This window comes from Falco peregrinus, chromosome 4 (genome assembly GCF_023634155.1).
Source record: "Falco peregrinus isolate bFalPer1 chromosome 4, bFalPer1.pri, whole genome shotgun sequence".
Taxonomy (NCBI): Eukaryota; Metazoa; Chordata; class Aves; order Falconiformes; family Falconidae; genus Falco; species Falco peregrinus.
The window spans coordinates 40163934-40173348 of NC_073724.1; the positions used below are offsets into that span (position 1 = coordinate 40163934).

At 43.3% G+C, this 9415-nt stretch overlaps 1 long non-coding RNA gene across 1 annotated transcript; it reads left to right on the plus strand.

The window, feature by feature from the left end:
• The first annotated feature begins 688 nt into the window (after window positions 1–688).
• LOC114011337 (uncharacterized) lies at window positions 689–8556 on the plus strand. The gene is made up of 3 exons (XR_008747035.1): window positions 689–956; window positions 2661–2700; window positions 7556–8556. It is a non-coding gene; the product is annotated as an uncharacterized LOC114011337 (long non-coding RNA).
• The last annotated feature ends 859 nt before the right edge of the window (window positions 8557–9415 follow it).

Below are 9415 nucleotides of genomic sequence, written 5' to 3' on the forward strand. Positions count from 1 at the left end.
TTTAACCATTTTTTTCCTATGAACAATAGAAAAAGTCTGAAATACTGAAACCTTCCTGTCCCAGAATAGCTCACATCAAGCTTCTGGTTAAAATACTGTCTGTGTTGGACTCTTTGGTCATATGCAAGAGGGACACCAGAAACAGCTGAAACTCTGCAAGAAAGGTGTTGGTTTAACCAATGCTTGTTTTCTTCAGGCAAAGGGATTGTCACTTGAAGAGGGGAATAGGATGCTGCTGCTGTTCAGTTGTGACCTTCTCCCTTCCTTTCAGGAGTTTTTCTGCTGGGGGACTGTAGATAGGGATGGGGAAGCTGCTTTTTGTGGCTACTTCTCCTCAACTTCTCCAGAAACAGTAACTGCTACTTGCATTGCATGGGGCAAGATTGGGGCATTCCCGTGTTGGAAAATATATTTATCGAGCATTTGGGCAGTTACTGCCCCACCTCCATGACTCATGAGCCACTTCACTGGGACATGTGCCACAGGAGGGAATGACTGGCCAAGGAGTCCATGAAAACAAAGATCCATGAAAGTAGGACTGGCCTGCATATGCATACTGCATAACAGTACCAGAGTCCTCTTACTGTTCAAACAGTAAGGGATGGCAACAGTGTGCCAGGCCACCGGGATGCATGGTTATGCCATACATGTGAGCTTGTGGGCTATCACTTCTCCACTGTATGAAAAACCCTGCAAATAAAGTGATCTTACCTTGGTATGTTTTGTTGCCCTGGCAATCACAGAGCACATTTGAAAATAGAACAGAAAAGAATTTTAATTTCTTTGTAATAAAGGGAGAAGATGAAGCTATTTGGAAAAAAAACCACAAACAAACAAGAGAAACATCTGCACCTCAAGAATTTTTTTCTCTGGGATCTGCATGAGAAACTTGCTCCCAGGAAGGTGGATGTCTCAGACCACCAGGCCTTTTTGTGAGAAAAAGGGAAAATACCAAGGTAAAGGCTGTGGCACTTGGTAACTTTTCATGTACTGGCTCATCTTGAAAACCCATGCAGGCTGTCTAGCTATCTTGGGAAACATCTAACCCCTCATTACTCTGAAAAGTAATCCTTCATGACTCACTTAAACCAGTGAACTGGAGGATTATGTTCAATGTAGTGGGGAAGTTCTGCTTGCGGCAGATTGATCTTCTGATAGCCATCAGGACCCTGCGACAATGAGGTTGAGGAGGGAGGAACACAGTGCTATTTTTGAACTTCATTTAAGCTTCCCCATAATCCATCATGAAAATTGGTAGATCATGAGGGATATCAGTTAATTTAGCTGGAGTTCAGCTGAGTTTGTTTTTCTTACAGAAGAATTTTTGCTGTGTCCATTAGGGATTTTTTAATTATTTTCAGCAATGGAGATCATAGAGGTTCCCATCCCTTTCTCGAGAGCTGGTACTGTGCAAACAAACAGCGAAATTCACTTTGCCTCAAACAATTTGCAAACTATAAACAAGTACAAAAATTAGCAAACAGCTTCAGCAAACAGGCTGGGGAAGCATAAAATAACAGCCCGACAGTTATGACCAGCATGAGATTATTATGATCAACAATCTAAATTATTATTGTACATCCCTAAGTAGCCTATTCTGGCAGCCCCATAATGTATGTAACACGCTGTACCTTCTGCTGCTCCATATCTTTATAATTGGTTGCCAGTAATTTCTATCTTCATCACAGTATTAGACGTTCAGTGCATTCTTGATTGTTTCTTTTGCTGAATGTAGTCAACAGATAAAATTTATATTCACAGCACTTGCAGTTGCCTGGTTTATGCAGAATTTTTAAGTTCCAGTAGTTGGAAAACAGTCTTAAGTTTAACATAAATAAGATACAATTAAAATAATTTAATTGACCATCAAAAAGCTTAACTTCAAAAGAATTAAGACCCTCTCTAAGATATGTTGTCACCTTGTAGTCCATTTGTTATAATTCAAACACTTTTATCAGTGCAAAATCTTACCAAAGGCTTCATGAACACGAGAGATGATTAAAAATAAAAGATCAAAGCATGCAAACAAATCCTGTTAACAAACTCTAGCAAAAGAGGATTGTATTATAATTAAATATGAAGCCAACTCAAACAAGTATTTGGGAACACTGAAGTGGGATCCCTCCGTGGCTTTTGGCAGGGTGTGCTACACATATTGTGAAGATGTCATTGTCCGGTTGCCACTGGTCTGACCAGAAGTCATGTGTGATGAGTGTCGTTGCACCTCTCTTCTCTCCCACCAGCATTTTAATTTTTCAGTGCCGTGCTTCCAGATACCCTCACAAATCAGCAACTAATTCAACAGAGTAAAGAAGCAGGGAGCTTGATAATACTGCATCAAACCCCTCAGCTCAGCATCGATACATGGAGGTGCCTGCTGGGAAGAGGGAGAACTTGATCAACTCCATCTCCCATGATGAAGCACAAGTCATCTGGGGGCTTTAGTAAAGTTTCTCGTGCCTTCTGGAGAAGGTTCAAGAAGCAGAATTTGCAATATGGGTTTTTGTAAATCCTTTTGCCACTAATGGTACTACTGCTAAACAAATCTTTTGAGGTAGCATGTGAAGGCTGTGACTAATTTGCCTTTGCCCATGGTTAAGCAATACGAACTGCTTCCTGGGACTCAGGATAACAGACTGAAATATTTCTATTTCCTGCAGATGAGTGAAAATAAACAGATCTGATCTCAGCTGAAAGAATGTAAGTAGAACAAGACTTCATTTGTAGGGGAAAATAAACTCTGCTGATCCCTTAGATCTGGGAGTATAAACAGCATCTTTTTTCTCCCAGGGCAGTGTATAATGTGAGTGCACGGTTTGAACATCATCAAAATAAACAGCTAATCACCCTTTCTGGCTTAATTAGGTTATGTTCTGGTCCTTGGCTCTAGGCCTCATGCAAACTATTTTCTCCAAAGCAGTACTGAGGGAAGCCCTGCTCCCCTCCCAAGAAAGAGAGCATGTCCAACTCTCTGTTTGTTAGTTAACATTTGCTCCCCGAGGAAATCCAGCTTGGGGATTTTCCTTGCAAGCTTGGCAGATCCGAGGCAAAAATACTCCCATCGCTTCCGGCCGGGAACAAATGTAGCCCTTTCTTCCTCTGTCTGCTCATCGCAACAGATGCAATGGGAGATGAGCAAAATCAGGGGGTTTTATTCTCTTTTTTGTGTGTGTGTCTGGAATTGGGCTGCCTGCCTGTTCATTGTGTATCAGCAAACTGTAACTTGCTAGGTTTTCTGTATGGGAGTTTATTCACTCTTCCCAAAAAGGTGATTTGTCAGCAGTACAACTGTCAGTGGCCACTGCAAATGCAAATGGTAACTAATTAATCCATAAGGATTGTATAGGGCCACTGTTATTACTGTGGTATTGCAGAGAGATGACTGAAGTGCATGTGTGCTGCAAGACTTGCTCAAGCTGACGCTTTTCAAGGAAAGACCTGGGAACACAGAAGCTGCTGACTGAAGCTCACGGGCCAGACCCTGCACTGCTGGGTCCTTGATGGGGCTGCTGCGAGTGCTGGGGCGCTTCAGCTGCTACACTGGGTATTAGCAAACAGATTTAATACAGGGAGAAAACAGTGGCAAAGGCCACGTGGACTTTTAAGCTCTGGTTTATCAAGGCTTTCTGGACTGCAGCACAGGGTCTGTAAGAGGAGAGATAGCTGACCAGATTCAGAGCATTTCCAGATTTGCACTTTTCTAGATTTCTATTAAAGTATGTGTAGGTCTCTGAATATGTTCCCATTTTTCATTGCTTTTTTTAAATAGCTGTTCCTCTATATCAAAATCAACCGTCCTAACTTTAATCCCCCTTTCAAAGTTTCTTTTCATCCTAAGAACAGCTAAAGGTGCTCTGAGGACTGTTTAACTGTAATTCCCAGAGGTGCTAATTTTCTCTCTTCTCCATTCTGATCAAGGCTTGCAGTGGGGCTGGGGCAGAGCTGCTGAGGACCCCAGAGGGGCCCATCTTTCCCAAGAAGTTGTCTGTAGGTGGGTACCAGCCTGGTCATGGCAAGTTCAGTTTCTTTGTGGCCTCACTTCTACATCCGTTGGCTGTAGGAAGCAGTTACTGCATCCAGTGCTGGGTCTAAAGGCACAGACCCATTTTTAATGCCCTTTCTCCAGACTGAGGCGTTTGGCCATCCTGTTGACACAAACCCTGGAGCTGAGCCTCAGCTTTTTTGAGCCTCTCAGATATACATCCCCTCAACAGCTTTTCTTGCCTGTGACTGCGTTTTAGTAACTAGAAGACAAGGAAGACAACAAAAGCTGAGCAAAGATATTTCTGAGCCCCAGGCATTTAATTATGTAGGATGTCCTTAGAAGCAAATATTTATATACGCTGCCTGGTTTGGTCACACTTCTTGGTAGTGCCTGGGGGCCAAGGTGAGACACTGCTGCTGTCCCGGCTGCTGCCTCCAAGCACCCAAACCATCCCTGCCCCCTCCCAAAATATAACTCCTTGCTCTCATCCAGGAGCTGCGGCTCCATCTGCAGCTCAAGCCCGCTGCAGAAAATTGTATAGGTCTGGGTCAGCGATGGAAGGGGAGATGGAGCTGTGATAACCCTGTGGAGAGGGCTCCCCCGGGGGAGAGGGTGCGTGTGCTCAGCACAGGATGGGAGGTGTAATGAGACAAGGAGGCAACAGCTCGAAGAGTGTTCACAGTTTAATAGACATGTTTCACACTGTCACAGCATCTTCGCGAGAGCTCGGTTCCCGGTTTAGGTATCTGAACAAGTGACAGACTGCACGGAAGGGCTGTGACAAGGGAGGCGTCTCCCCTCGAGCCGCACTCTCACAAATCTTGATGATGGATGCAAATCATTTAGAGACAAATTAAGAAAAGTATATTTAGGCACCTAGAGAAGTATAGAGGCACTTAATAGGATTTTCAGAAGTGCATAAGCAGATTAGGCATCCAGCTTCCTATTGAAATCAATGCTGACGGAGCATTTAAAAAAAAATAATCTTGAGGTATCTCAGTGTTGTTGCAGTCTGGGTGCGTTTGCAGAGGGTGAGTGGGCTTAAAGCCACGCTTTGTTCAAATAAGTCTCACAAGTAACACAACTCCCTGGTTGTACCAAGTCTCCAAAACCACAGGAGCAAGTTCTTAAGCTCCCACAAAGGCTAAATTATGCTGGCCTGTGAGAATAAAAGAGCAAGCCCTGAAAGGAGAGGTAATGAGCTCTGTGTGCCTGCCTGTGTGGGAGGAGCAGGACTTCTGAAGAGACAGAGGCAGAAAGTAACGCAAAACTGAGGAGACAGAGCAATCACAGGAGCTTCACTCAAGAAGAGGCCTTGTGACAGCTTTTTTTTGGTTACAGAGCTGGCTGCGAGGGGCTAGGCAAAGAAACTGGTGGTTTGATTTTGACAGCACTTTTGCAGTCCTTGTAAATAAACGGGTTTGACCCAAAGAAACATCTTCTGCCACCAGGTTCTCCCTGTGTGTAGAAAGTACTTGTCAGGACCTGGATTTTGCCTCACTCTGTGATTTGTATTTGTAGTATAATGCTGTAAAGTCAGTTCCCTGCTTTCTCTGAAATGCAGCTCCCAGTCTGTCGAACTGAAATCAGTCCTTATTTGCTTTACTGAGCAGTAGTGAGGATACATACATTAAAGACTGAGGCACTATGGTAACTGGGGCCAATTAGCTGCTACCTGAGGGCAGCGGCTCCCAAATGTGGGATATCAGACAACTGTGAACCTACAGAATTGCTAACAGATCACTCATTATTCTCCTCTTGAGACTTCTAATTGGGGAATTAACACACGATATTTTTAGTGAGTGTCCTCAGATCATTTATCTTCCATGGCATGTCAGTCCCTCAGGGAGCACTATTTGGGAAGCAGCTGCTGCTTGAGGTGACAGAGAGGAGTTATCTCCTCTGAAATCCCGGTTGACATGAGTGGCTGATGCAGACAGTAGGCAAAAGATATGCATGTCATAACTGTGCTCCCTAACATATGAATAATGTGGAATGAATTAAGCAACCTCAGGTATCTTTTGGGCTGGTAACTCCAGCCTTGTACTGGTGGTTTCTAAACTGAACGTCTCTATAAGCCTCTGCTACAAAGAAGAACAAATGAAACGACATGCTGGAGAATTCAGAATGGTTATTACTGTGAAGGGTGCTAGAAGAGTCAGGCAACAGAGGGAGCTGATTTATGGGCCAGCAGACAACATTCAGCTAGGAATGTCCTAACGAGACAAGAAACCTGGAAGTAAGGAAGAAGGCTTCTCTGTGTTACATCTTACTGATCAACGCTATTGAAACCCAGTAGGGACAAGCTTCTAGATGCTGCTAGGAGGAAGGAATTTCTCAGGGCTTATGATCTTTTTGCTTCGTAACACTTTTCCTGTAAAATTAGACCCTTCTGACCTGATTGTGGTGGTGAAATATCTGATGCATTGCGGTTCTCTGCCTACCTAGAAGCAAAGCAAGAAGGAACCTTGACAGCCAATGCATGCCTGTATTTAATTATAATATTTTCTCTGGGTTGTAAGAGCTGAATTATTAGTGTTATGCTAATAAAATCCATTTGAGCTCATGGAACGGTCTCTCTTTAAATGAGAGGTGAATTTGGCAATTTGCCAGCTGGGTAACAGGATATTAATCAGACAATACCTAGGGACCAACACCACTATATTGCTTTTAATCTTTTGACCAGTAAGGAAAACAGGAAGAAATCCATTTCCCTCCTTTCTTCGCTCAATGTGATAACCAGCTGGTACAGACTAGCTGCAGCTCAGCTCAGTTTGGGAGGAAACATTTGGGTTTTATCTGGGTAAATGAGAAAGCAGCAGTACCCTCTTCCCAGCTGCCATGCAGCTGGGTGCAATTCATGCATGCAGTGGGGCTCCTGAAGGTCTTTGGCTCCCAGTCATGTATTAATAGCAGGATGTCACCTTGCATTGGAAGAATGTATAGCTTTTCTCAGATGTGCCTAGAAAGGAAAAAATTGTTTGACTCTTCCAGGCAGTCATTTCAGGTGAAGACCGCAGACAGTGTTCAGGACCAGATCTGCAGCCTGCATATGGTCTGTGGTAAGTGCAGCCCCAGGGAAGAGAGGAGGGGGCTTCCAGAGCAGTGGGATACCCACCGAGCAGACACCACCCTGTGACTGGGAGCTTGGTAGTGCAACATGAGGGGTCTGGTTTGTTTTTCTCCAAATATGAATGCATGAAGAAGAGCTAGAAATGTGTTATATTTCTATGTCCTTGCTGGACTACCCTTTAAGGACGGTGGACATGTCTTCCCTGAGCCTGAAGGCATTCCTGCAGTGACTGCAAAGGGTGGGAAAAATGCTGTCTGACCTCATCTCTGTCATCAGCTAGGGAGTCCAAGTCTACCCAGGGAGGCAGACCATGGCTGCCCAGATTTTGTTGTGATTTGCTCCCCTTCTCTGAAGTGTGGGTGTCCTGTAGAAACCTCTGGGGACCTTTTGGTGGGGTTTAGGTCTGGGCTGGTCTTGCCTTGTTTCTGTGAGCTTAGATGAGGAACAAGAATGAATTAACCAGACCTTTAAGGCAGATTATATGTTTTTTTTCACAGACCCTTCTGACCAGCAGTGAAAGAATGAAGAGTAAAAGCACTTTAATATCCTGGGGCACCTACATGGAGACAAGTGGCTTGGTTCTCCTGCCTCATCACCCTTCTCTGAGACTCCCAATGGGGAAAATACATCCCACAGATGCTCCTGAAAGGACCATTTCTTTCCCACATGGGCATAGCCCATCAAATCAGCACTGTCAGATTGCTGTAGAAAATGGGCCAAGGGCCCAGAGCAAACTACTTCTGCAGTAGCCCTGAAAAAGAGCAAGCTATCTGAAAAGAAAACATGTCATTATATTTCCTTTCCACATGGTGAATGAAGAAGCTTTTACCTGGGGAAGAAAGGAAAAGTGTTCTTTTTGTTAGCTTTGTCCAGAGAGAAATAAAATCTTTGAGGTATTTTCTGGCACATAGCTCCTGTTAGGCTTCAGCCAGCTGATCTGTATTCAAAAGCACTAGAATGTAATTTCAGCGATAATCGGTCAAGAGAAATGGAGGTGGTGAAGGTTTTCTGTTGTAGGGAAGTCTTGCATGAAAACCCACACATCATGGCTAAGAAAACATATTTAACAAATTAATGTGAATCTTGGGAACTGAACCCCTGGAATCTGGGGCTCTGCCCTGAACGATGGAAATCTGGAGCCACTGTTGGATAGGGGATGGTGCTTTTCAACTCTGATTTCAGACAATTGGCACAAACTCATCTGATGAACCTTTTGCCCTGCTGATGAAAAACTTTAATTTCCCACCAGTTTTTTAATTTATTATTCAGAATGCGTAAGTACTAAATTAGAGATACAGCTTTTGGTGTAAGCCAACATAATCCTTTTACCACTGAAATGTTCTGTTATATAGCATTTTGACCACTCTGTGTATGTGTGAAATTGCTGTCTAAAATGTAGTGCTTAAAATTTATATTTGCCTCTTTCAGGAAAAATCTGTTAAAAAATTCTAATAGGAAATTGTGCAAAATAAAGCATCTTACTCTTTATTGTCCTGGATGGAAAATGGTTGAGTTCTGCATAGTTTCAAAGCACTTTTGAAGGGACTGAAATGGTTCAGTATCATACTACAGTGGTGTGATGTTTATAGGATAGTTACATTACTTTCATGAGACAAAGAAATCCCTTACACTGACAGTCCTATATTTGCAAAGGAATGAGTAGTGTGCTTGCATTGTACTGAGATCAGGGAAGCACACTGCTCTGGGTGAGCTGAGTTTGGTCCAGGCCAATACACAAGAACAACTGATGTTTTGATAACACTTCAACAGCATCTCTACTGTGGCAATGGGTAGTAGTTGAAGATCTCAGCAGTGAAGCCAAAAAAAAGCAGCATTTTTGGAAGTGTTCTGCTTTTCCCAAACTTTCACTGGGATTGGTAGAGGGGATTTAAACTAAGGGCAAAGGCTGTTAAGTGTTATGGAGCTGGAGGTGCCTACTCTGTTCAAAGTCTGCTCCCAAGTCTGCTGGGAATATTCCCATTGTCTTTCAGTCTTTGGACCAGTCCATATATGAAAGAATTACTTTTTTCCTACTTCTACTATGTAGTCCACTGAGATGTCTGTGTGAGGGAACTTGGAGCCATTCTGTTGGTACTCGTGGGTGTATTTTTCTGGAAAGAGAAGATCCTGTTCTGTTGTCTCCTAAGAACAGAAACCTAAAAAGATCTGGGCCTCCACGCAACATAATTTGCTTATACAATAATTTTCTTCTTCTGAATGAAGCCAGGAAAGAGTTTCCTGTTATATTTCAGGGAAGTCAGGCAATGTGCAGAGTGAATTTGTCAAATACTGCAGTTCTAGTGTGTAGCAACGAAGTCAATCAACACTAATAAAAGTTTGCTGTCTTTCTAAAACAG